Raw genomic sequence first — 24,204 nt, forward strand, 5'->3', positions numbered from 1 at the left:
AGAGAGAGAAGTTAGCATAGAGGAAACTCGAACCTAGACAGAGAGGGTTGCAGCTTTTAGCCCCATCCCCTGATCTCCATGGAGAAAAGGGGGACTGGAGATTGAGTTCAATCACCAATGGTCAATGATTTAATCAACCATACCTATGTAATGAGAACTCCATAAAAAACGAAAAGGACAGGGTTCAGAGAGCTCCCCTGTTGGTGATCACATAGAGATGTGGAAAGGATGGCATACCTGGAGAGAGAATGGAAGCTCCATACCCCTCCCCCCATACCTCGCTTAATGCATCTCTTCCATCTGCCTGTTTCTAAATCATATTCTTCTATAATAAAAGGGCAATCCAGTTAGTAAACTGTTGTCTTGAGTTCTGTGAGCTTCTCTGGCAAATTGTTTGTACCTGAGGAGGGGGTTGTGGAAACCTCTGATTTATAGTGAATCAGTCAGAAGCACAGGTAACAACCTAGACTTGTGATTAGTATCTGAGGTGGGGGTAGGCAGTCTTGTGGAACTGAGCCCTTAATGTGCGGGATCTGATCCCAACTCCAGGTAGATACTGTCAGAATTAAGTTAAATTGTAGAACACCCACGGAGCGCCTGGGTCGCTCAGTCATTAAGCATCTGCCTTCGGCTCCGGTCATGATCCCAGGGTCTTGGGATCAAGCCCCGCACCGGGCTCTCTGCTCAGCGGGAAGCCTGCTTCTCCCTCTCCCACTCCCCCTGCTTGTGTCCCTCTCTTGCTGTCTCTCTCTCTCTCTGTCAAATAAATAAATAAAATATTTAAAAAAAATTGTAGGACACCCAGCTGTGTCCCAGAATTGCTCAAAATGTGAAAAACTATCACACATTTGTTGATCAGAACTAACAAGTGAAGTAGAGAATTGAGAGTAGAAGATCCCTAAGTCTATTCTTGTGTTCCATAATTATTCTTTCTCTCTTTTGTGCAACTTCATTGTTTTCCATTATTTTGTCTGCTGTATCACTAATTCATTCCTCTGTTTCTTCTAGCCTGCTATTTACTGCATCAAGCCAATTTCCAATCTCATTTACTGCATTCTTCATCTCTGATTGATTCTTCTTTAACTCTTTTATCTCTGTGGTAGGGGTCTCCCTGATGTCTTTTCTCAAGCCCAGTGAGTATCGTTATGATTATTAATTAAATTTTCTATCAGGCATGTTATTATATCTGGCCATGACCTCATCCTGTTCTTTCATTTGAGATGAATTCTTCTGTCTTGGCATTTTGTTTAAGTCTCTACCTCCTTCTGTGTATTAGAAAAGCCAGTTATGTTTCCTGCTCCTGAAAGTAATGGCTTTATGAAGGAGAGGTCACGTAGTGTCCAGGGCCTGGTGCTTCCGGGAGCGTCTCTGGTGTGTGCAGTGTATGCTTTGCTGCTGCGGTTTGGCAGCTCTATCCTTCAGGCCAGTCACCTGCAGAAGCTCTCCTAGCCTGCAGTGGGCAGTGTTTGGTCCTTTGCACTAGATGTGTTCCAGTCCGCTTGTTAAAGACACACTGGGGAAGTGTTTTTCCTTTACAGTTTGATATTCAAAATAGATTTAGAAGGCATCATCATTATGAACTGCCAGCTGAAGGTGTGACTGTTTGTTCTTACAGACTTTGTTCTTACAGACTAAAAACCCAATTATATTGCATAACGGAACATGAGAGAGCCATTTCCCTTACATATTTCTATATCCATCATTTTCTAGGTTTAAAAATTTATTGGCTTTTGAGTATTTTCATTCAGTAAAATTCAAGAAGTTAGTGAAATAGAGGAGCTACTTTTCATATGAGGCTATCAAGCACTTGAAATATAAGTAGTCCTGGGATGCCTGGGTGGGTCAGTGGGTTAAGCAGCTGTCTTTGGCTCAGGTCATGATCCCAGGGTCCTGGGATTGAGTCCCACATCGGACTCCCTGTGTAGCAGGGCGCCGGCTTCTCCTTCTGGCTACTGCTTCCCGTACTTATGCATGCTCTCTCTCTCTCTCTCTGATAAATAAATAAATAAATAAATAAATAAATAAATAAATAAATTCTCTAAAAAAATAAAAAAATAAAAAGAAATATAACTAATCCTAATTGTGACATTCTATAAAGTAAGCTAGACACTAATTTTGAAAACAATACAAAAAAGGAATGTAGAAAACCTCAATAATTTTTATATTGATTGATTATATGTTGAAACAGTATTTTGCACATATTAGGTTAAATAAAGTATATTAAAAGTAAAAAAAAAAAAGTTAGTGAAGATGTAGTTTAGTAGAGTCTGTTTGCCCTATATGAAATATTGGTTTTTGTTGTTTTTCTTATTTTTGATTATGATAACATATTATGAATTTGAAATGTGACTGATTTAAAAATGCTCCAGATATTGCTCTTTAATTTATTAAAATGAGGTAAACAAGGATCATCCAAAATATTACAATAGGGTTTCCGTTTTTGTTTGTTTTTAATGCATTGCAATTTGGTATAGGTAGAACTTTCAGGATAACCACTTTTTATAGCTTTTTATCAATGTTTTTGAATATACATATTAAGAAGAAAAAACAAATATAATTTGTTTCACTTTCTTAAAATTCCTTATAGATGGCAGCTATATATATTTCTTTTTATTTCTTCTTTTTAATTAAGTTATTCAGGTTGCTTCTGTCTTCCTAAAATGCTTTTATATTTTATATAATTAGGGGGTAAAAACAAACAAACAAACAAAAAGTACTTATTTGCTTTACCTCTTATAAACACGGTCTCTGAAGAACATAATAAATAAAATTTAAGCCTCAGTTTCCAGTGATGAAATTCTCACTATTTAGTATATAATTCACATGTAACTTCTTATTTGGAAACATAAAACTGAGCAGAGTATTATTTCTGGAGGGAATTACATCTGGCTGTGCATTTGGAAACCAGCTCAATGTGTGTGAAGGGAAGATATAATTGTGTAAATTAGTGGGAAGAAAGGTTATCAACATATTTACATTTATATTTTAATTTTATGTATCATATGTTCTATTCTAATTTATATACCTCTTGATTTCAATGACATCAAGTGATATTGTACACATGTTCTGGCAGTTGTTAGCCTCATGAATTTTATAGACCATGCTGACTCTGATGATTCCCTTATGTATACAAAGCTTTAGAAATATTTATCAAAAAAAACAAAAAACAAAACTCAAAAACCCTGGCTGAAGAATCAGCATTCCAGTAATATGAGAATTATGCAATGTTAAGATTAAAATAATTTTCATTTTTCATGATTCTAAGAGAAATGGAATGCCCATGGGTAAGAACAAAAACAAAACAAAACAAAACAATAACAATAAATTAAAACTGCATAGGAGTATTTAAAGTAGAAAGTGAAAAAAAAAAAGCCCTTCTCAGGAAAGCATTTTAAAACTTATTTTCAAAAGTCTGTGTGAACAGAATTTGTGTATACTTAATCACCCTAGAATTCATTAATAATACACAAAATCATCCAGAGTAAGATCCTCGCTGATCAGTAGGAGTCTAGGAGTTATATATTTCAAGGAAAGAGAAGGAATATCTACTGAAGCAGGAAGCATCCAACCAGGACCATGGTATGATGCCAGGAGGACATTTCAGTTTCCAGGACACCAGGATATCACCTCAGATACGCATCAGATATTACATTCCAGGAAATAAAGATAATAAAAAAATTGGCAAAAAAGCTAGTCAATAAATGGTCAAATATATAGATCAGTGAACCCAAACAAAGAATGATCTAACTTTCATTAGCATAGTTTTGGTAGTCACGTGGGACATTGGCATTCAACCAGGATTGTATTTACTCATTTTAATCAAAGTCTTTGAAAGGTGATTCTCTACATATTATACTATCAGCCACAGACAGCAATGTGGCAGTAACCACATGTCCTCCTCAGTCTTCATACCTTCCCTCTCTACTGACTCTTTCCTCAGCCTATGAACACTCTCACATCACATCTATCATATAAACAACCAGGTAAACAAACCTACGTACAAGAAATATGCACTCCTTTGACCCCAAATCCTCCAGTTGCGCTCTTTCTCACTTTTCTTAACAGCCAAAATTCTAGAGAAAGTAATTTTCAATTGACTGTCTCTACTTACTTACCTTCAATTCATTTACTCCAACTAGTGTAATCTCTCTGTCCTCCAACTCTGTCTACTGGAACTCCTTTCAGTGGGGTTACAGAGGGATGGACTCCTTGTTGGGGAACCCAAGAGATTTTTCAGTCTTTCTCTCACTATGCACTAGTGGTTGTGCCTTCTATGAAATCACTTTATCTTGAATCTTATTCAAATACTCTCAGAGTTCTTTCCCAGGTTCCTCCATGAGTTCTTTTGCCTCTCATATCTCAAATTTTAGTATCCATTCTTTACACGTATTTTTTCATTCATTATTAATTATTTTGAGAACAATTGTCTGTTGATGATTTCTCATTATCTGTCTGAACTTTTGACTAACCCCAGGGCTTCAAACTCAAATATTTTATCTTTTGCTTTCCATATCCTCTTGCATCTATCAAAGTCAAAATATAACCTAAAATGATGCATAATCTCTCCCTTTGCATCTCCCATACCAGTTCCTTTTAGAGCATTGCTTATCTCTCCTAGTCTCCTTTTGTGAATCTGGAGTCATCTCAGACTTCTCCATATCTTTCCCCCGCACATCATAATCAACCAGCAAGATGCAAATATTTCTTTAATTTTTATCTGTTTGCTAGCCTACTTTAATAATGGTGATACCTAGTGACTAATAAATGGCTAACATTTACTGAATGCTCACTACTATGTAGGCACTGTGCCAAGTGCTTTTTTATGCATCAACTTATTTGATCCAACAACATTATAAGATAGAAGTTGTAACTAATTTCATTTTAAAGATGAGGACATTAAGGTGAAAGGTGATTAAGCCATTTTTCCAAGCTCCCATCCAAAGTAAATGATGAAGTCAGGGTTTGAGTCTAGGCATTCTGATGCCAAAGCCTGCCTCCTAATCTCATTACCTGTCTGTATCTTTCCAATATTACCAATTCCCAAACCTAAATCTAGGTATAAATTTTGCTATCCATATTTTTTTTTTAGGAATACCAGTTGGGGATCCACATTAATGGTATATCACACACCACTAACATGACTCATATTTGATTTCATCATTTCAAAATTCTCTTACACATAAGACACTTCAGCTTATGCTTATGAGGAAGCCACGCCTCACCAGCCCAATCCTGCTATCAGTTGAGCTATTTTCAGATGGCCCTGGCCTTGGGTGTTTTTTGGGAACTAGAGCTATCAAAGTGCCAACATAGTTTGTGGTCGCTGGCCCTGAATATTCCATGGTCAGGCCCTGTTTCCTGCTGAGGTAGAAGAATGCCACTCTCCACCTGGGAAGTGACAGTTTTTAGCAAAGTTTGTGGTGTGATGAAGCCTTCAGTCTGTAGGCCACATATGACCTCTAGATGCCTAATACGCTGAGGAAGATGGTCCTCAGCAAGCAGCAAGCTAATTTCTGATAAGTGAGGAATAAGGAAATATCTCATACACATGATACTCAACTTCCAGGGTAGATCTGTGTTTGTGGGGCTTGGAACCTAAACTCATTTGGGGTCTTCCTTGAGAAAAATAATAACATTTGTGGGGACGTCTGGGTGGCTCAGTCAGTTAAGCATCTGACTCTTGATTTCACCTCGGGTTGTGATCTCAGTGTTGTGAGATCGAGTCCTATGTCAGGCTCTGCACTGGGCATGGAGCCTGTTTAAGATTCACTCTCTCCCTCTCCCTCTGCCCTTCCCCCTGCCCCTCCCTCTATAATAATAGTAGTAGTAGTGGTAGTAGTAGTAGTAGTAGTAATAACATTTGTGATCATAAAATTAGTTTGATTGTGCTGAATGGGCTGTGCTGTGGGCTCTGATGCTTGATCTTCTTTGGTTTTATGGCACATCTGCTTCTATCTGTTTCATTAAATACCAGAATCATGTTGATTCAACAGTTCCCCCCATGGGTGGATGTTCCCATATGTTCTGAGTGTAAATTTTATCCATGAGTCATAAGTGAAAAGTTTGAATGTATAGTACACAGGAAAACTTGAAGTGATAGAGATTACAAAGTAGAATAAAGAAAATGAAAATGCATCTTGTAATTAGTAAAAGTCTTGAAGATCAAAAAACTGAAGAGAAACTAGTAATTTGATGAGATACCAAAGAAAGAAATCACCCAATTTCCAGTTTTTACATCCTCTCCGTGATTTTAAAGTCAGTTTCTTCTGCATTACATGATCTTAAATTAATTTCTTTTTAAATCCATTTCTTCACTTTAAATCTTAAAAATATATGTGTAAGTATGCATACAGGTATGTATATGTAAATACACTCATGTATATCTTTGAAGAGTCAAATGTTATTTTAACTTGAATATTTTATATTATGACCTTGTGATAGAAGTTCTTAAAATTTTGACTTCATACAAAGTTCCACACTTGAATATCTTATTATGAATTCTACTATTCCGGTGTTAATGACACTAATAAAGCAAGTTGTAACATCGGAAATCAAGAGTGAATCATCCTCATCACTGTGTTTAAAGCCAGTATCTATTGTAATTAGGATTTTCATGAGAAAAACTCCTTGACTTGTACTTCACCTCATTGAACTGTTTTGTTGGGCAGGTAGGTATTTCCTTTGACTTCTGGCTTGAGGTTGATTTGGTTCCCTAAAATTGGCATCCATATGCACCCTTGGACATCTGAGAGAGGAGCGACCTTGAGTATATAATGCTTTAACAATCACAGCTGCAGTAATTTCTCCTTGGAGAATGAAAAGAAACATTATTTGAGGCTTCTAGTAACGAATTCCAGTGATAACTCATTCTTTCCTGCAGCATGTGGAAACAGGAATTAGATTGCAGACAGTAACTCTATTCACTCACTACTCTTGCAACATTTCTTATGATGTGAAAACATTTTCTTTTAGAACACAAAGACTGACATTAAAATGAAGTTTGTTCTTGCCCTGGCTGAAAACATCTCTTCTTTCTCTTATTGTAGAAAGTCAGTTGTTTTACTTTTTATTAGTATTTGAAGTAAAGCATAAAGTGGCGTTTCCTCTTTCCCAAAAGACCATGCTATGTAGTCCTCCAAGAGATATAATCACCACAGCATTTCTTTATTATAGTTAGTAGTTCCTCCATAACTGTCTCAATTCAAGCTTTGTTTGCTGTTTTGGGAAAAATTTTAAATGCCATGCATGATTTCCTTTTCCTAGCATTTCAGGGACACCCACCATTTTTGTCTTTTCTCTTTACTGTCTATTTTCTACCTACCTTTATTCTAGTCCTACCTGCTTTCTTTGTACAATTTACAGGTTGATCCCACTTCCCCTAGAGAAGAAAGTATTGGGTATTATGTCTATAAATCCTACGTAGCCCATCTTAATAAAATCAAATATTTAATCTAGATAAAATTTAAATTCTTAGAATGCTATAATAAATTCTATAATGAATTATGTAAATTATTAGTCAATGACAAAGACTTTTGAAATATTTCACTGCTTTTCCTCATCAGTACTGTGGTGTTTCAGTGAAAATGTATGTTAAACAGCCAACCCCATGAAAGATAAAGAAGGATTAAGAATAAGAACACCAGGCATGGACAGACAAAACAAAAATGGGAGGGGGGCCCTTATATTATATTGATCCTTAATGTGGTTTTCAGTAAACCACTGAATGAACTTTGACCTGGCCTGTTTCTTTTGTTTTTTAATCTGTTGTTTTATGCTTCATAAATGGTGAAATATGTAAAGCATTTGTGTTTTATGGGGAAATTTCCCCCAGTAGACCCTAGACACACTGAAGAGGCAAGGTCACACTGTTCAGGGAGTTCAAAAACCTAGATTCTGGTGACAGCACAGCCACACGTATCTGTGAGTCTTTGCCAGGTTTTTAATTTGTCTGTGATGCAGTTTCCCCATCCATAAAATTAAAGGTATTATCAGATGGTCTGTAAGGCACTTTGCTCATCTATGATTCTGTGGATACAAATTAAATGTAAAACCAGGAAAATAGGAAATACGCACATAACGTTGCTCAAGATGGTAGGAATCATGGTTTCTTAAGGGTTTAGGTTCCTTACTGTGTCCCATACATTGTATCAGTCACTTCTCCCTCCTCTTTTGCCAACTCCCTCCTCTCCTCCCTATGTCATGGTCCTGGATGTCTCTATGGGTACAATTCTCCAGAAAGGAAATTGGGTTAACTGTCCCAGGGAGTAAATTCCAGTGCTAGTACCAGGAGTCTAAGCCATCTAGAAACTAATGAAATAGGGGTTGCAATAAGGAAATAGAAGCTAAATCTACCCAACATTGTTATCTCTCAGGAAGAGAAATTAGGAAAAAGAGTTGATGCACATATGTTGTCTCTTCAAGCAGGGACTTGTTCTGCAAGTGTGAGTACATGGAATGGGTTAAATTAGCAAGAGTGCATCACTGAAGTGGTAGGAGCTGTGGAGCTATGTGAACAGAAGAGAGGCAAACAGTTTTTGTTTTTTTATTTTTTTGTTTCCACTTTATCCCAGAAGGATTTAAGGACAAAGGAGAATAGCATGTTGATTAAATGAATCATAAAGAAGACCGTATGAAGAGGGTTTTTTTTTTTTTTTTTTTTTTTTTAGGTCTAGTCCAGACATTACATTTGCAGAGGAGAAATACTTGGTTTAAGTAGTTGATTTTTACTTTTTTAAATCAAAAGTTGTAGCTCTCAGTTAATTTGTTTGATGATAATAATCTAGAATTTCTTTACCATATAAAACCATCCACCTTTAGGTATTTAATCAGGTAGTCTTAAATCTTAAATATTTAAAAGAGATAACTATTATACTGATATACAACTTATTTTTTTCTTTTTTTAAGTCCCTTTTTAATCAAATACAGATCTGGAATTTTTTAATAATGAAATTAAGTAAATACGTACCATTTTTAAGATAGCTCAGTAGAATAGATATCAGCAACATTTAACGGCTGCTGGATGGATACCAAACCTATTTGGCAGTCATTATATTCACTATTTCACTTCACTATGTAATTGTAGATGAATAGCTGGTGTACTTTGCTAGAATTCATTACTTCATTTTTAATAAATCATTTGGGAATTATCTTATTACAGGTAAAAGTATTTATCACCCAGGATTCTCATTCTTCAATAATAATGGCTGCTCTTAACTAACATTACATTAAAATTAAGAATAGATATATTTGACATTTCGATATTGCTTGCAGTCACTGAAGCATGGTATTTTATGTTACATTTAGCAATAACAATTGAGGCTCAGGGCATTTATGAGGTGTAAATGATGGGAAGGGAGGAGTTGATATACGAAGATTGCTTTGACTTCAATTATTCATTATAGTTCAGAAAATGCTTGATAATAAGGTTGTTCTTTAGATTTTTTTTTAAGGTATAAAGAGGAGTTTGCATTGTTTCTTAATTGTGTGTGTGTGTGTGTGTGTGTGTGTGTGTGGAGAGAAAGAGAAAGAGAGAGAGAAAGAGAATGAACTGTCTTATATAGAAGAGCATTTACCATACAGTACCATAGCAAAGTAATTATACGGTTTAAAAAAGGTAGCTAAATGGTTGATTTGGAGGGTAAAAACTTGTTTATAGAGAAATTTTTCTGCAGTTATAATAATGTTCCGTAATTTGATAGGAGTTTAGGTTATACAAGTACATTCACTTATCAAAGCTTGGGGAATTTACACTTAACATTCGTGCATTTCATCGTACTTAAATTTCACATTAAAAGAAAAAACTGATTAAGATTCAAATTCTAGTTAATAAGCATGTGCAAAATTTAGGGAGGGAGAGTGCTTTGATACTCTGAAATGCATTAAAATAAGATGGATAACAGGCCTTACATGAGGAATAAACATGCCAGAATAACTAGGTAAGCAAAGGAAAAAAGCTACAAAAGAGAACTAGTCTTACCAGATATTAAAACATAGTATAAATCTCTATAAGTAAAACAGTGTGGGTGTGCCTGGATGGCTCAGTGGGTTAAGAATATGACTCTTGGTTTGGCTCAGGTCGTGATCTAATGGGTCTTGAGATCAAACCCTGCCTTGGGCTCCATGCTCGGGGGGAGTCTGCTTGAAGATTCTCTCCCTCTGTCCCTCCCCCTACTCAACCCCCCCCCTCTCTCAAATAAATAAATAAATCTTTTTAAAAAATGTAGAATAGTGTGATAGTGTGGTATGGGTATATAGTATACAGATAAATATAAGAATAAATTGAAGTTTAATATATGATAAAAGTGACATCTGAAATCACTGTCGTAGTGCTAATAAGTGAGGCTGAAACAACCGGTTAGTCATTTGGAAAAAGAAATAATTAGGTCCATGCTGCATACCATACAAAGGAATAAGTACCGTATCAACCTGCAATCTAAATTAAAAACAAAACAAAACAATTTCTCTATAACCTGGGTGAAGGGAATACTCTCTAACTATAATTATAATGCTCATACAATAAAGGAAAATATTGAAACATTTGAATACATATAATAAAACTTACATGGCAAAATATAAGTAAAATGAAAAGACAAATATCAAATAATAGAAAATAGTGATAAAAGGTTAATATCATTATAATATGAAGGTCTAAAAAATTGAGGGACACAAAGTAAAACAAGCAAAAAAAAAAACCTTCAATACAAAAATGAACAAAGAATTAGAACAGATATTTATATACGCACGCATTCACACACACACAAAAACACACAGATACAAAGTTGACTACTAAACATATTGAAAGATATTTTACTTCATTCCCAATTGGAAAAATGCAAGTTAAAACTACTTTGAGTTATCTTTACTCACTTATCAGACTGGTGAAAATTTTAAAGTTTGATAATCAATTCTGTTGCAAATCTATGGGAAAACAAAAATTGTCAAACATTGATGAAGGGAAAGCAAATTGGTACAGCCTTCACAGTGAGAGATTTGTTAATGTCTATTAAAATTGTATGTGAATTTACCTTTGAATTAGCAATTCTACTTTTAGAAATTTACCATGAGAATACACTTTCAAATGTATGAAGAAGTGCATGCACAAGGTATCTATTACAGGCAATAATCATCAATGGATAGTTAACTAACAGGTGAAATATTGATAAAAAACAGAGAAATATACAAAATCTCAAGTTATCTTCTCACATGTCATATATTATAATGAGAAAAATACTGTACATTAGAAAAACCTGACAGATACCACCCTACTCAAGTGATAATTGTTAACATTAGTAATTTCACATGCTAACATCATGTGTCTCATGCTATGATACACTAAGAATGACACAACATTATCCCAAACGGTCACCTGAACCTGAATCTAATGATGTGGAAATATCAGACAAATCTCCCTTCCCCAAAAAATGGTGTTTCTGATGTTGTTAATAACCATGGCTGTACTCAATGAAAAATAATATGAAGAAAAAATTTTATTTCTTATTTAAAACTTGGTGTGGAGAAATATTCAAGAAGAGAAATTTATGATGCCTAGAGTCTTTTAATTGATAGTTAATTTAGCAGAAATTAAACCTTGCAATTATTATTTGGTATTTTTACAATTTCATTTTAGTAGATAACAGAATTTGGTTTCTATGCTTTAGTTTCTTCATTTAGTTCACACATGGGACTTTGATCTTAATTTTGTTCTTTTCATGGATTTAAAATAGTTTTGTGAACATATATAACATAGGGTATTTAAATTCAATGCCAGGGAACAAAGTATAGTTCCTGCAGCATTTCTTTAGTGTTAGAAATCCATGATAGTCAATTTCTTTGAATATTATTAAGTATAACTTATGTTGATTTGTATACACATATATTTATAGACACAGGTATAGATGAATATATAGATATATAGTCCTTTATAGTAAACAGACCTACAAATAAATGAAAACATTGAGCCAAAGCAAAAAAAAATTATCACAAAGCCCACATATTTGACTCCATACCTGTAGACACTTCACGTTGACTTCGTTCAAATAAAATACACTTACCTCCCTAATTTTTCCCCACTATTCATTCTATCCCGAATTCTTAATCTAAAGATGCAAATGTGGGAGTGCCTGCGTGGCTCAGTCGTTAACCATCTGCCTTTGGCTCAGGGTGTGATTCCCGAGTCCTGGGATCAAGCCCCGCATCAGGCTCCCTGCTCCACTGGGAGCCTGCTTCTTCCTCTCCCACTCCCCCTGCTTGCGTTCCCTCTCTCGCTGGCTGTCTCTCTCTGTCAAATAAATAGATAAAATCTTAAAAAAATAAAATTAAAAAAAATAAAGATGCAACTGTGCCTCTGGAAACAGAACTAATTGTCTTCATAATCAGGATAATTAAAGGATTTCGAGGCCAGAGTTGTCCAGTGTGTGCACTGCACAAAGACATCCAGCTAAAAGAGAGCAAATATTATACTCTGTTTATGATGCTGTGCGCCTTGGCAAGGGGCTGGAAGAAGGACTGCCTTTTTCTGGACACAGAGGCCTAATTTGCTTTTAAGTGTTTGATAGCAGGACTCCACTGTCCAGAAGGAGGATATTTTTCTAATTACACGATGGTTAGGATAGGCTGGTTGTGGCCCTGATTCTAGTTCAACATGTCCATTTTACATCTTTCCTGATCATATGCATCTCTTTCAGTTACCATTTTGATCCTAAAATCTAGTTCCCATGTTATACCCTGCTCCATGAAATGAGTGTGTTTTTTGTACTTGTGTATCAGTAGCCTCGATCCAATAAAAGAAGAACCCTAGTTTCTTCATGAGTGAATTCTTTTCTTTCTCTGACCTTTCAGGGACTGCAGTGTCCTATTTCTGAACTCATACCAAGATTTGGTCCCTGTTATCTGATAGTAAGTCCTGCAAATATCATGAATTTCTCTGTTGGTATATCTTCATTTTGCTTGTTGCTGGGCACCCGATGGTGATGCTTTCATCCCTTGCCAACACCTGGTTGTTCTTCACAGAGACTTTTACTCTGAAACATCATCTGTCGCAATTCACTCTGGATATAGAGCTTTGCTTGATCAACTGAAAATTTCTTTCATTCTCTATAATTCCATATTTCCTCAAGAATGTATGATTTACAACCAATACATTGTTTAGTATATATATAAATTCTCAAGTATTTGATGAGTAAATACTTTTTATAGTCAAATAATTCCAGAGCTAAAAAGTCTCATTAAAAGAATACTAAGACGAAAAGGATCCTTTCAGGGAATCTTTCAGGTCTTTTCTTGAAAACAGTAGCTACAGCATGATAGGGAATTTTCCACACATTCGGAATGACTCCATTTCCTCAGCGTGTTGACTTATCTAACAACTTATTTATATGAGAAGGAACAGAGAATAAATATATAAGATATACTGGTATTTTAGGACAGTAAATGATTGAATATCCCTGGAGAAAATATGACACGTGACTTGAGATGTACCTTAAACAATATGTGTGATTTCTTCAGTGAAAATAGAGTCCTCTATCTAGAGATAGAGAGAGATAAAGGCATGAGAAAGTTTTGTTTCCTGAAGGAACTTTGAGATGTTCAATATTGCTAAGAGTTAAATGCCATAGTGAGAAGAGAAAGTAATATTAAGTGGGCTGAGCATTAGACAACGAAGAGCTATCAAAAACATTTGAAGAAAAGAGTAGCCTTTTGGATCGGCATTTTGATCTGCATTGAGAAAGATATACTTTGGTGATCAAGAATGTTGCATAAATGCACCATATTGACCTCAGGTGTTAACTGAAAGGACAGGTGGTGGTCTGTGGAAAGGGCACAATAGCAGAGACGCATAAGAAAGATACTGAGGGAAGAATCATCAGGATTTGGTGACTCGTGATGTCACCATCACTGTCATGTCAACATCAGAGTTTCTGGCTTTGAACCTGGATGAGTGGTGGTTTCATTATCTCAGAGAAGTGAAAAATGTGACTTTGATGTGGTCAGTTAACTTGACATAAATGATGGCCCAAGCAAAGATTGCTTCAGTCCGATTCCAAGGCCACTGATAGAAAAATTAGTGTTATTTTCCCTAACAAATATAAGAATGTAAACCTATGAATGGCAATAGTAAGTAATTTTGCTGTAAAGGCACTTTAATTATATTTATCATATTCAATAACATTGAATTGTTTTCATTGTTAAAATACTTTCAATAACATGAAAGAGTTATATTAAGAAGTCACAGAAAGGGAACAACCTCATAAATTCATGTTCCAAAACCGCAAAGGCTACATACAGCACTTACGCAAATATATTCTTTTTACTTTTAGTTACCGAGTTGAATTATAGTTCATTACTGAAATTCAGGAGAATTCTTCACAATAGAAAGGATACAAAACTGATTTGTACAATAATCACATTTATGTCCTTAAAAAAAAAAACCCAACTATTAACATTATGAAAGTAACTCCAACAGGAGCGTATGATTGCCACTTAATTGGTAGAAATTAGATCTATAAAGTTTTTTGTTTTTGTTTTTAATATAAGCCAGATGTAAACTGAGTGTCCCTGATCTGTTAAAGTCAAAATCAGGTCAGCTTAAACCCCAAAAGAATGATCTGTGGAAGTCCAGAGCCCTTCCCAATATTTATTCAGTTCCTTGGTGGACTTAGTATTTTGTGATTGTTTTTGTGGCTGCTTCCTCTCTACTCCTCACAGCACAATCCAGATACTAAACAGGCCTTCTTTTTCAGAATAGGGATATACTCACATAACCACTAATTCAGTGCATTTATGAGTCGGGTAGATGTAATGAGCAATAGGAGAGGAGGCTGGGTTGCATTACAACACCGTAGTAAAAAATGAACATCAGACATAATTCATCTTTACAATGTCTTTCCGGGGCGCCTGGGTGGCTCAGTCATTAAGCATCTGCCTTCGGCTCAGGGCGTGATCCCAGGGTCCTGGGTTCCATCCCTGCATCTGGCTCCCTGCTCCACTGGGAGCCTGCTTCTTCCTCTCCCACTCCCCCTTCTTGTGGTCCCTCTCTCACTGGCTGTCTCTCTCTCTGTCAAATAAATAAATAAAATCTTTAAAAAATTAAATAAAAATAAAATAAAATGTCTTCCAGAGGTGCCTGGGTGGCTCAATGGGTTGAGTGTCCTGCTCTTGGTTTCAGCAAGGCTCCTTGGATGGAGTCCACTCAGCAGGGAGTCTACTTGAGATTCTCTCTCTCCCTCTCTGTTTGCCCTTCTCCCTCTCTCTCGAAAATAAAAAAAATAAATCTTTAAAAAAATATAAGTAAACAAATTGTCCTCCAGGTATCACATCACTGAGGAAAGTCAACTGGACTCTAGCTTCTCACCATTTTACTTGCTATATCCTCTCCCTAGTCCTTTTTACTTTTTACTTTTTACCTTTTTACCTTTACCTTTTCACTCCTTACTTTAGTGTTTTCTGCCTCAAGCTCCAATCTCCTGGAGCAAAGTCTTCTCTCATCTAATTGGTTCAAGTAGTTAATGATTTCCTTTATTTCCGGGGAATACATACCTTCAGGCTCACACTTGCTTCTGCAGGTGCCTTATCTCAGACTTCTCCCTAACAAAGGCAGCTTCTTCCCTGAGGGGGAAAAGGCCTTATCCTATCCTGAAGGACAGAATAGTCAGAGCTCCAGGGTTGGAAACCCTGTTCCATCACTCAGAAGCAAGTTGCAGTAGTTTGTAATTTAGCTTTGTGCGCCTAAGGCTGATTCGAAGTTACCACAGCAAATAATCCTCCCTCTGACCTATCATTAGAAGGTCAATGGCAGCCTAACACTAGGTCTTGGTACCTGTGTCGTTTCCCTCACTTCCTCTCATCACGTAGGCATTTTATCATATCACATCAACACAAGAAGGGTGAATATAATACAATACGATATTTTGAGAGAAAGAGACCACATTCACATAATTTTGATTACAGTATATTGTTACCATTGTTCAATTTGAAATATTAGTTGTTGTTATTAATTTCTTACTGTGCCTAATTTATAAATTAAACTTTATTATGGATATACACCTATAGGAAAAAACATAGTATATATAGGGTGCAGTATTATCATTGACAGACAGTCCTAGTGGTCTTGCATGGAGGAGGCCAAGATGGATATTTATAGAAATTGAGGGTCTGGACTTCAGTGGTTTAAGACTGGTCTTTCAATGCAGGAATCTTTCTGACATTGGTCAAGTATGTGATGTAATAGTTTAGGACTGGTGGACATAATGAGGAGTCATAAAGCAAACTAATTTGTCTAGTTAAGTTATATATCATCCTGAGAAGACAGCTGAACAACTTATTCTCCATAGAAGGGGGTTGTCTGAGCAATTTATTATTTGAGTCAGTGTATTTTCCGGAAGTTCTTGAAATATGCTGTAAAGCTATTTAGGAGTTCATAGCCTTGTCAAGGTTCTGAGAGGTAACCTGTGTGGTTGCAGGAGGTTCCAGTTCTCAGGGTCAAATGAGAATAAAGCATATAGTACAATGTCTGCTGCATTAGTAAGAGTTTAAAAAGTGTTCGTCACTTAATCCTGGTTATTTTAGTCTGATGTTTCTTAAATCGGGACTTGACTACAGGAGGAGATGGCCTCACCCTGGCTGAGGAACACAATATTTGATAATCGGACTAACCCACAGGGTAAAGCAAGTCATGGGTTAGTAGGAGAGAGACAAGTTGCTAGATAGTTAGCTCATGGATATTCAAGAGCAGGCAAGAAGGAGAGATCGCAGCAGGCAGGCAGAACATGGCCCTCTGAGATTTCCAGCAGAAAATAATAAGCAGAGATTAAGGTAAGTAAGCAGGAAGATTTACTAGCAGGCAGCCTCAGGCAGCCAGAGAAATTTAAGATTTAGCACAATAAATGATTTAGAAGGACTAAAAGAGAAAGAGTCAGGACCTGTATTCTACACCACTACACTAGACAAACGAGTAAGCCAGTTCTCAACCCATGACAGTCTAGACACCAGATCTGTTACTGAAACTGCCCCGGAAGTAAGGACTAAAGTAGCAGATTGGCCACAAGAACTAAGGACAAAAGACACTTTATTAGAACAAGGCAGTGGTCAGAGTCCTATAAGCAGCAAAGCTGACCCAAATAATTTTAGAGACTTAACTATAATATTCTATACAGTGCTTCATAACATCAAAATAGCATAAAATAAATTACATTCACCTAATCCCTTTACAATTTCATTTGATTTCTGTAAAAGTTTTGCCATATAGAAATGGCAGCAGTCTTCCTTCTAGTAAGTTGATGACAAAACCAAAATTTAAGGAGTTTGCTAACAGACCCTATATGGCGGAAGGGGGAGGAAAACATATTTCCAGGGATAGAGTTTGCTCTAATATGCCGAATAGGAATGATGTTACCTATGTTATAGGGGACTGTGTTATAATACAATGACTTGCAGACCAATTTTCTTATACTCTTTCTCTTCCCTATCCTTAGCTCATTTATTTGCCCTGGCTCTAGAAGCTGGAAAAACAAAACCAACTGAAGATACAAAAGGAAAAAAAAAAGGTAGAAAAACTGGTATTTCTGAACCTCTAGTTCAGAATATAACAGTGCAGAACTATGATCAAGAAGTCGATCTGATAATTCATACAATAGCCTGCCTCATTGTGAAGTTTTCATGCATAGACCCCTTATTAAATGTATTTTGTGACGTGCAGAATACTAAATTTGGAAAGGCAGAGATAAATAATATTAACCTTCCTTCTTCTTTTGAAGAATGCCCTAGGCTACTGAATTAGATAGCTATATTGTGAAAAACGCGTTGTATGTCAGGAAGATTGAGGCATAAACCAGGTACAAGGCTGAGGAAGGGGGCCGAGTGGTCTTCTCTGAGTTTAGTGGGGGATGTAGGAAGAAATTCCCTGGCTTTCTGTTCCTGTTTCCTACAGCATGGCACTCTCCCACCTGAGATCCTTATGATGTATTTCAAACAGAAACCAACGGGCAAGTGATTTTTGGAAATGCTCCTTGCCCAGTAACCCTCCCATTCCACCCATCCCAACACTTAAAAAGAGACCAGAAGGTACAAGGAGTGGATTTTATAGCAAGTAGGCCAAGAATGAGTACAAGGTCCAACTGGATTTTAAAACAAAGGTGCTTACAACATGGGAATTTTAAAAACATTAGTTAATAATTATGACTTACAGTAACTTATTCTTGGAAGGTTGAACACAATGTTAATATAAATCAACATATAGTAACCCATGCAAAATTAAGTGCTTCATTTTACTTGAGGCCCCAAGCTGTTCAGTTATTATGAAAGAATCACTTTGCTGTGGCCCAAGTTTTCTTTGCGTGGATGCATTGGCAAAAGATGAAGTTTCCCTCTGTGCATATGAATTTTAATGATTGGGAAACAAAGAAACCACACGTAATTCTGCAAGGTTCAAGGCAATTCCCATAGCTGTTAAAAATAAGAAGTATATAGCAGACTTGTATTGTAAGTCTGTATTTTTAATTACTATTATTAATCTTCTTGATTGAGGCAGTAAAAGGTAACCACTGACTCGCTGATTCAACAAGTCATGCAAACTACAATGTTGACAGCCTTTGTAGTCCTAAATGGATTGTGTCTAACTAAACCACTGTGTAATTATGGATCCTTTGTGATTTCACATTCTCATCTGATAGTCAATTTTTCTTTCTTTGATGTGGCATATTGTGTTCAGTAACTTATCTGAAAACATCAATATGGTTTTGAAAAGGATAAAATCAAATTGTAACAGTCTATGTTCCTTTGAAGTGTGCATAGCCAAGGGAAAGATGGTAAATAGATATGCTATCTCACTGTGTTTCCATGTTCCAGACATTGGAAATATGATTCTATCCCCATATTCTCTCTAAATAACAGGAGCTAGATTTATTTCTCATATATTTATAAATCAGCAGCTGATACACAGAAGACTGGACCAACATTAGTGTACGTTCAGATGACAGAAAAGATTATAAATGAAGTGGAGAAGACTTTCTGACTCCAGTGCTTACAATTACAGCAAAAAGTGCTTTATTAATTTCGTCTGATATAACTGCAACAAAGAGATGTATTAACCTTAAGCATCTTATTTAAAAATGTCAATGTAAGCATAAAGGTTTTATATACAAATATACATATATACATTGATGTGTGTATACACACACACACACACACACACATTTAAAATTAGTGTTTCTGTTAAATAACTTTGCACCAACTTTTTCAGATTTTTTGAAATCCCATTGTGCCTGGCCACAACCTAGACACTTAAATCAGAATCTCTGTGGTTGAAACCCACTCATCAGTACTTTTTTTCCAGCTCACGGGATTATTGCAATGTGCAGCTAAGTTTAAAAGCCACAGATAAATTATTACAGAATTAAAAGGAAATAAACTTTCACTTCCTTTCAAGTATTACAGCTTTAGCATGTCATAATATAGTGTAAATATGAAATGCTGCTATAATAAAGCTTATGATCTTACTAGAATACCAGATTTTAGGAACTTAATTTGAGTAGTGGGCATCAAATATTCCTTTCAAATTGATGAAAATTGCTATTGCAGTCTGCCACTTTTACTCTCAAAGTTAATTACATATACATTGTGTTCCCACAATAATGTCAACTTTTGCCAATCCCATTTAGGTTATTACATAAAAGAAAACTAATGTCTTCACAGGACAGATTGCTAAAAGAGTACTTGGTCTGTGTGTACATAATTTCAATGAAAGCTGCCTTTGTGCTTCGTTTTAATCAAATGATTCCAGGGAAATAGCTATTTCTCTCTGTTTTAAAGACAGATATTTGAGTGTAAGATTAAGGCATAATTTTAAGTTCAAATGTTTTTTCTAATATTCCAGACACCAATAATATGATTTAAAACATTTGATGTAACATATAATATGGGGCAAAAATCATTACTGTTACTAATATTATTAAAGACTAAAATATATTATTATTATTTATTACATTATTGTGCAGAATACTGAGCCAGTTCTGTGACTTGAGACTTGCATTCTGTAAAATGAAGATTTGAATTAGGTAACTTTGAAAGCTGTTTCCAAGTCTACCATTTGGAGATTCTGAGCTTTATTCTGCAGTGTAGCCCCAGCAATGTCTACTACACATTTCGGATCACCTACTTCAACCTTATTATGTGAAAGATGCAAAAGCTGAGGGAGACAGTGGTGGAAAAATACTGCAGGAATTCTTGCAGTGTCACAAAAATTGTTCGCCACATGTCAGGAGAAGAGGTTATTAGAGAGGTCCAATCTATTTAACTACTTACCCTCCTCCGTCATATCGGTCTCTTGTTTTTTTTGTTTTGTTTTGTTTTTAATTATTTCTTGAAAAGGCAGTGAGTTGAAAACTGACAGCTTAGATACCTAAAGGTGTTAAGAAAAAAAAAAAACCCTAAAACTAAATAACCTTTTAAATACTTTTTCTTGGCTAAACAAAAAAGTATTCTATTCGCCTGTTCTAGGATGCTCCCTTTTAGTTTTCTGTGTCTGAAATCAGGATCAGGGTCAATGGTTAGTTACAATCATTGTCAACCAGCTGGCAGTTGTTATATAAACAATATTTCTTAAGCTGGTATGAATGTGCTCATGACTGTTCACATAGTCATGCTTCATGTAAGTTATTAACTATACTGTTTATACTATAAGTGCAGGGTTTAATTGTCATTCAACATTCCTTCAGAAGTTGATTCAGTATTGGAACAAAGTTATCGTGTGAAAAGGTAGGCAAGGAAACAGTGACAAGTATTAAATTTCATAAGACGAAGCAAATATTTATTGTTGGAGCAATGACCACAACTCTGTATTTTCTTGTTAATCAACAGCTGACTGATTTACATAGCCTTTTCTCTTAGCATGTCAACCAAGTGACAATATCACCAGAGATCTCATTAGAAATGCAGAATCTTGGGGCGCCTTACCTGGATGGCTCAGTTGTTTAAGCATCTGACTTTTGATTTCAGCTCAGGTCACAATCTCGGGGTTGTGATGTTGAGCCCCACGTTGGGCTTCACGCTGGGCATAGAGCCTGCTTCAGATTCTCTCTCTCCCTCTGCTCCCCCTTAAAAAGAAATGCAGTATATTGGGCCCACCCCAAATCTACTGCGTCAGAATCTGCACTTCATCAAGATGCCCATATAATTTCTTTGCACCGTAAAATTTGAAAAGCATAGCTTTATAGTACCGAGGAAGATACCCACAAGGAGATGAAGCTGTCTTATATTTTGTTACTGAGATATGTACTTAATGTATGCCTCTCATGTTAAGCAATGCAGCCTAAAGCTGGAGAAAGCCCTTTAGAAAAGATGAAACAAACTTCAAAGCAACAAAAAGCTGGTGTGACTGATTCATAAGCAAGCATGACACTGTTGATAGAAATCTGTGTCCAAGTAAATTTAAAGGCTTGTTCTGTAAGCTCTATGTAGGTATTAAATAGATTCTAGTGATAAGAAAGCATATGCTATGGTTTATTTAACATAAATTTTTTTTTCTTTCCAGTGATACATAAAATGATGATGCATCTTACTATAGGCAAAACAATAGATGTGATGAAACACAGAAAACGGTAAAAGTACAGTGATCGCAATGCCGTTTTTAGAAACCACGGAAATAACTCCTGTTCATAAGCCTCTGTGCACTTGAGATAACAGGACAAACTGACACTGAAAATAATTAATTTATATAGCTTAAGAATTATTCTAGAAATTATTATCACACAAAGTTTTCTTTGCTAAATAATTGTTTACATGGGAAGAAGAAGAATTAATAAATAAAAATATTAGCCACATTTTATTTGTATGCTACATTAAATAATGACAGTGGAAATTTTCTCTAAACATAATAGTTGCATTAGCAGTAAATTAGTTCATTATAACTTTGTCACATACATTGAATATAAAATTAACATTTGTGAGTAGATATTTTTTAACCACAAAAACAAAGCAGGATAGAAATAGTGCCAGAACCTGGATTTGAATATCTGCTTTTAGTTTGGAATTTTAAAAGATTTATCTAAATATCTCATTCATTTTTTCTTTGTTGGCATTTAGAATATGAAACATACAATGTACATGCATATATAATATACAAAACATTTAACTTAAAAGAAATCACTTTTTTCCATGATACTGGGTAGCCTTTATAGACTGCTGTCCTTGGGTTAAACCAGCCATTGTTGAATGTTGGACTGCTTTCAGCCTGATTTTCCAGGTTTGTTTCTTTACTGATGGTAGTCATGATGGCCTTTAGCACACTCTTTGCTCAGCATGCTATTTTGTGGAGGCAGAAGAATGGAGGTTTGAGGAGAATCATGCTAAGAACGTTTTCTGATTCACCAAGATGGCTTTCTGAGTTCATTTAGTGATAAGCTGCCAGGACACCCAAGTCAGATGCTGATGAGGCATACAGAAAACATTTGAATCTTGCCACCAGAATGGGAAAAGATGACTATGAATCAAAGTACTTTTTCCCACTACATTTTGATTTTCCTGTATATACAATATATTCTATAGGGTGGATAATTAATGAATGCTTTTCAAATAGGTATATGCAGAAAAAATGTCATGGTTCAGGTATAGCACCTCCTTATGTGGCTACATCGTGGAAGGCTTCTCTGGGTAGATGACACTTGAGACTGTTTCTAAAGATGATTAACATCTCAGTAGGCGTACAATCAGTATTTATTTAATTATATGCCCTTATGTCCCACAGTTTGTTGAATTTTTTTTCACTCGCCTGTGAAGAAGACTAATTTTAACAATGCTTATATTGTCATGTATTGGATCATTCATGAGTGGCAGGAAGTATCGAGTTCATTTTATTTTATGGAATGATTTTGATTCCCTAGCTCTTTAGAATATTTCCCATGGAATAAACTGATGTTCCTGTTCCAGATACCCAGTGACTTAAAATATATATATATATATATGTATATATATATATGTATATATATATATGTATATATATATATGTATATATATATATATGTATATATATATGTATATATATATATGTATATATATATGTATATATATATGTATATATATATACATATATATATATATATAATTACATGAGTTAAATGTCTGAATGTTGACTAGTTGATGGGGGTGAGGACCATCTACATGTTAAACTTGGGATGATCACCTAGAGAGCTACACATATTATTTATCCAAATGTACCTTTTTAGATAGATTTCTCAAAAAGTAAAATATGGGCTTCTTTGGATTTAAAAGCAAAATTAAAAGTTTTTTCCTCAAAACAGCGAGTTCTAAAAGTTATGAGAATTATGGCATGTTCTGGGGGCGCCTGGGTGGCTCAGTTGGTTAAGCGTCTGCCTTCGACTCAGGTCATGATCCTGGGGTCCTGGGATTGAGCCCCACATCTGGCTCCTTGCTCCGCGGGGAGTCTGCTTCTCCCTCTCCCTCTGCCCCTCCCCCATGCTGTGCGCACACGCTCTCTCTCTGTCTCAAATAAAGTTAAAAAAAAAAAAAGAATTATGATGTGTTCTGTGTGACTGGTAGCATCTGTATCATCTGGGAAACTATTTTTTAAAATGCAGACTCTCAGGCTGCAGCCCAGACTTGCTGAATCAGAATCTGCATTTTGACAAATCTCTAGGCGATTCCTGTGCACAAAAGTTGGGGAAGTGCTGGTAGCCTGTTCCCCTTCCTGATCTCTAATTTTGATTATATAGTACTAAGGGAGAGTCTGCAAAGTAAATCCTAGCCCCTAAGCCTTTCCTTCCAAGCAGACATGGTTTAAAGCATTCTCAAACAGAATGGAAACACACAGGCCTAGATTTTAGAAGAATAATCTCAGTTTTACATGCTTCAGAACCCTGCGAACATGTTCATGTTCTTCTGACTTTTTGAGTTATACGATAATTTTTTTTCTAAACAAGGAATAAAATTATATCCACTAAATGAATTCTTATGTCCCTGTTGTACTCCGGTCTTCTATTGATAGATATTTCAGCTTTCTTAGCCTTGGGGAAATCATGCTGCTTTGTGCCCTACAGGAATTAAAATAAAATAGTAGCAATTATGCATATTTAATTTTCAAAATGCCAAGTAATTACTCACAACATTTATAAAAAGGAAAATTATTTTAGATAATCATAAAATGTTTCGTTAGTAAGGGGCAGTCAAATCTAAAGTTGTGTTATTATAGATATTTTT

At 35.6% G+C, this 24,204-nt stretch overlaps 1 protein-coding gene across 1 annotated transcript in view; it reads left to right on the plus strand.

Annotated features, from left to right (window-relative positions):
* GALNT13 (polypeptide N-acetylgalactosaminyltransferase 13) overlaps positions 1-24,204 on the plus strand; it is a 467,481-nt gene that overhangs the window by 251,358 nt on the left and 191,919 nt on the right. The gene's annotated exons all lie outside the window — the stretch shown is intronic.

The sequence above is a fragment of the Ursus arctos genome, unplaced genomic scaffold, assembly GCF_023065955.2.
Source record: "Ursus arctos isolate Adak ecotype North America unplaced genomic scaffold, UrsArc2.0 scaffold_1, whole genome shotgun sequence".
Lineage (NCBI taxonomy): Eukaryota > Metazoa > Chordata > Mammalia > Carnivora > Ursidae > Ursus > Ursus arctos.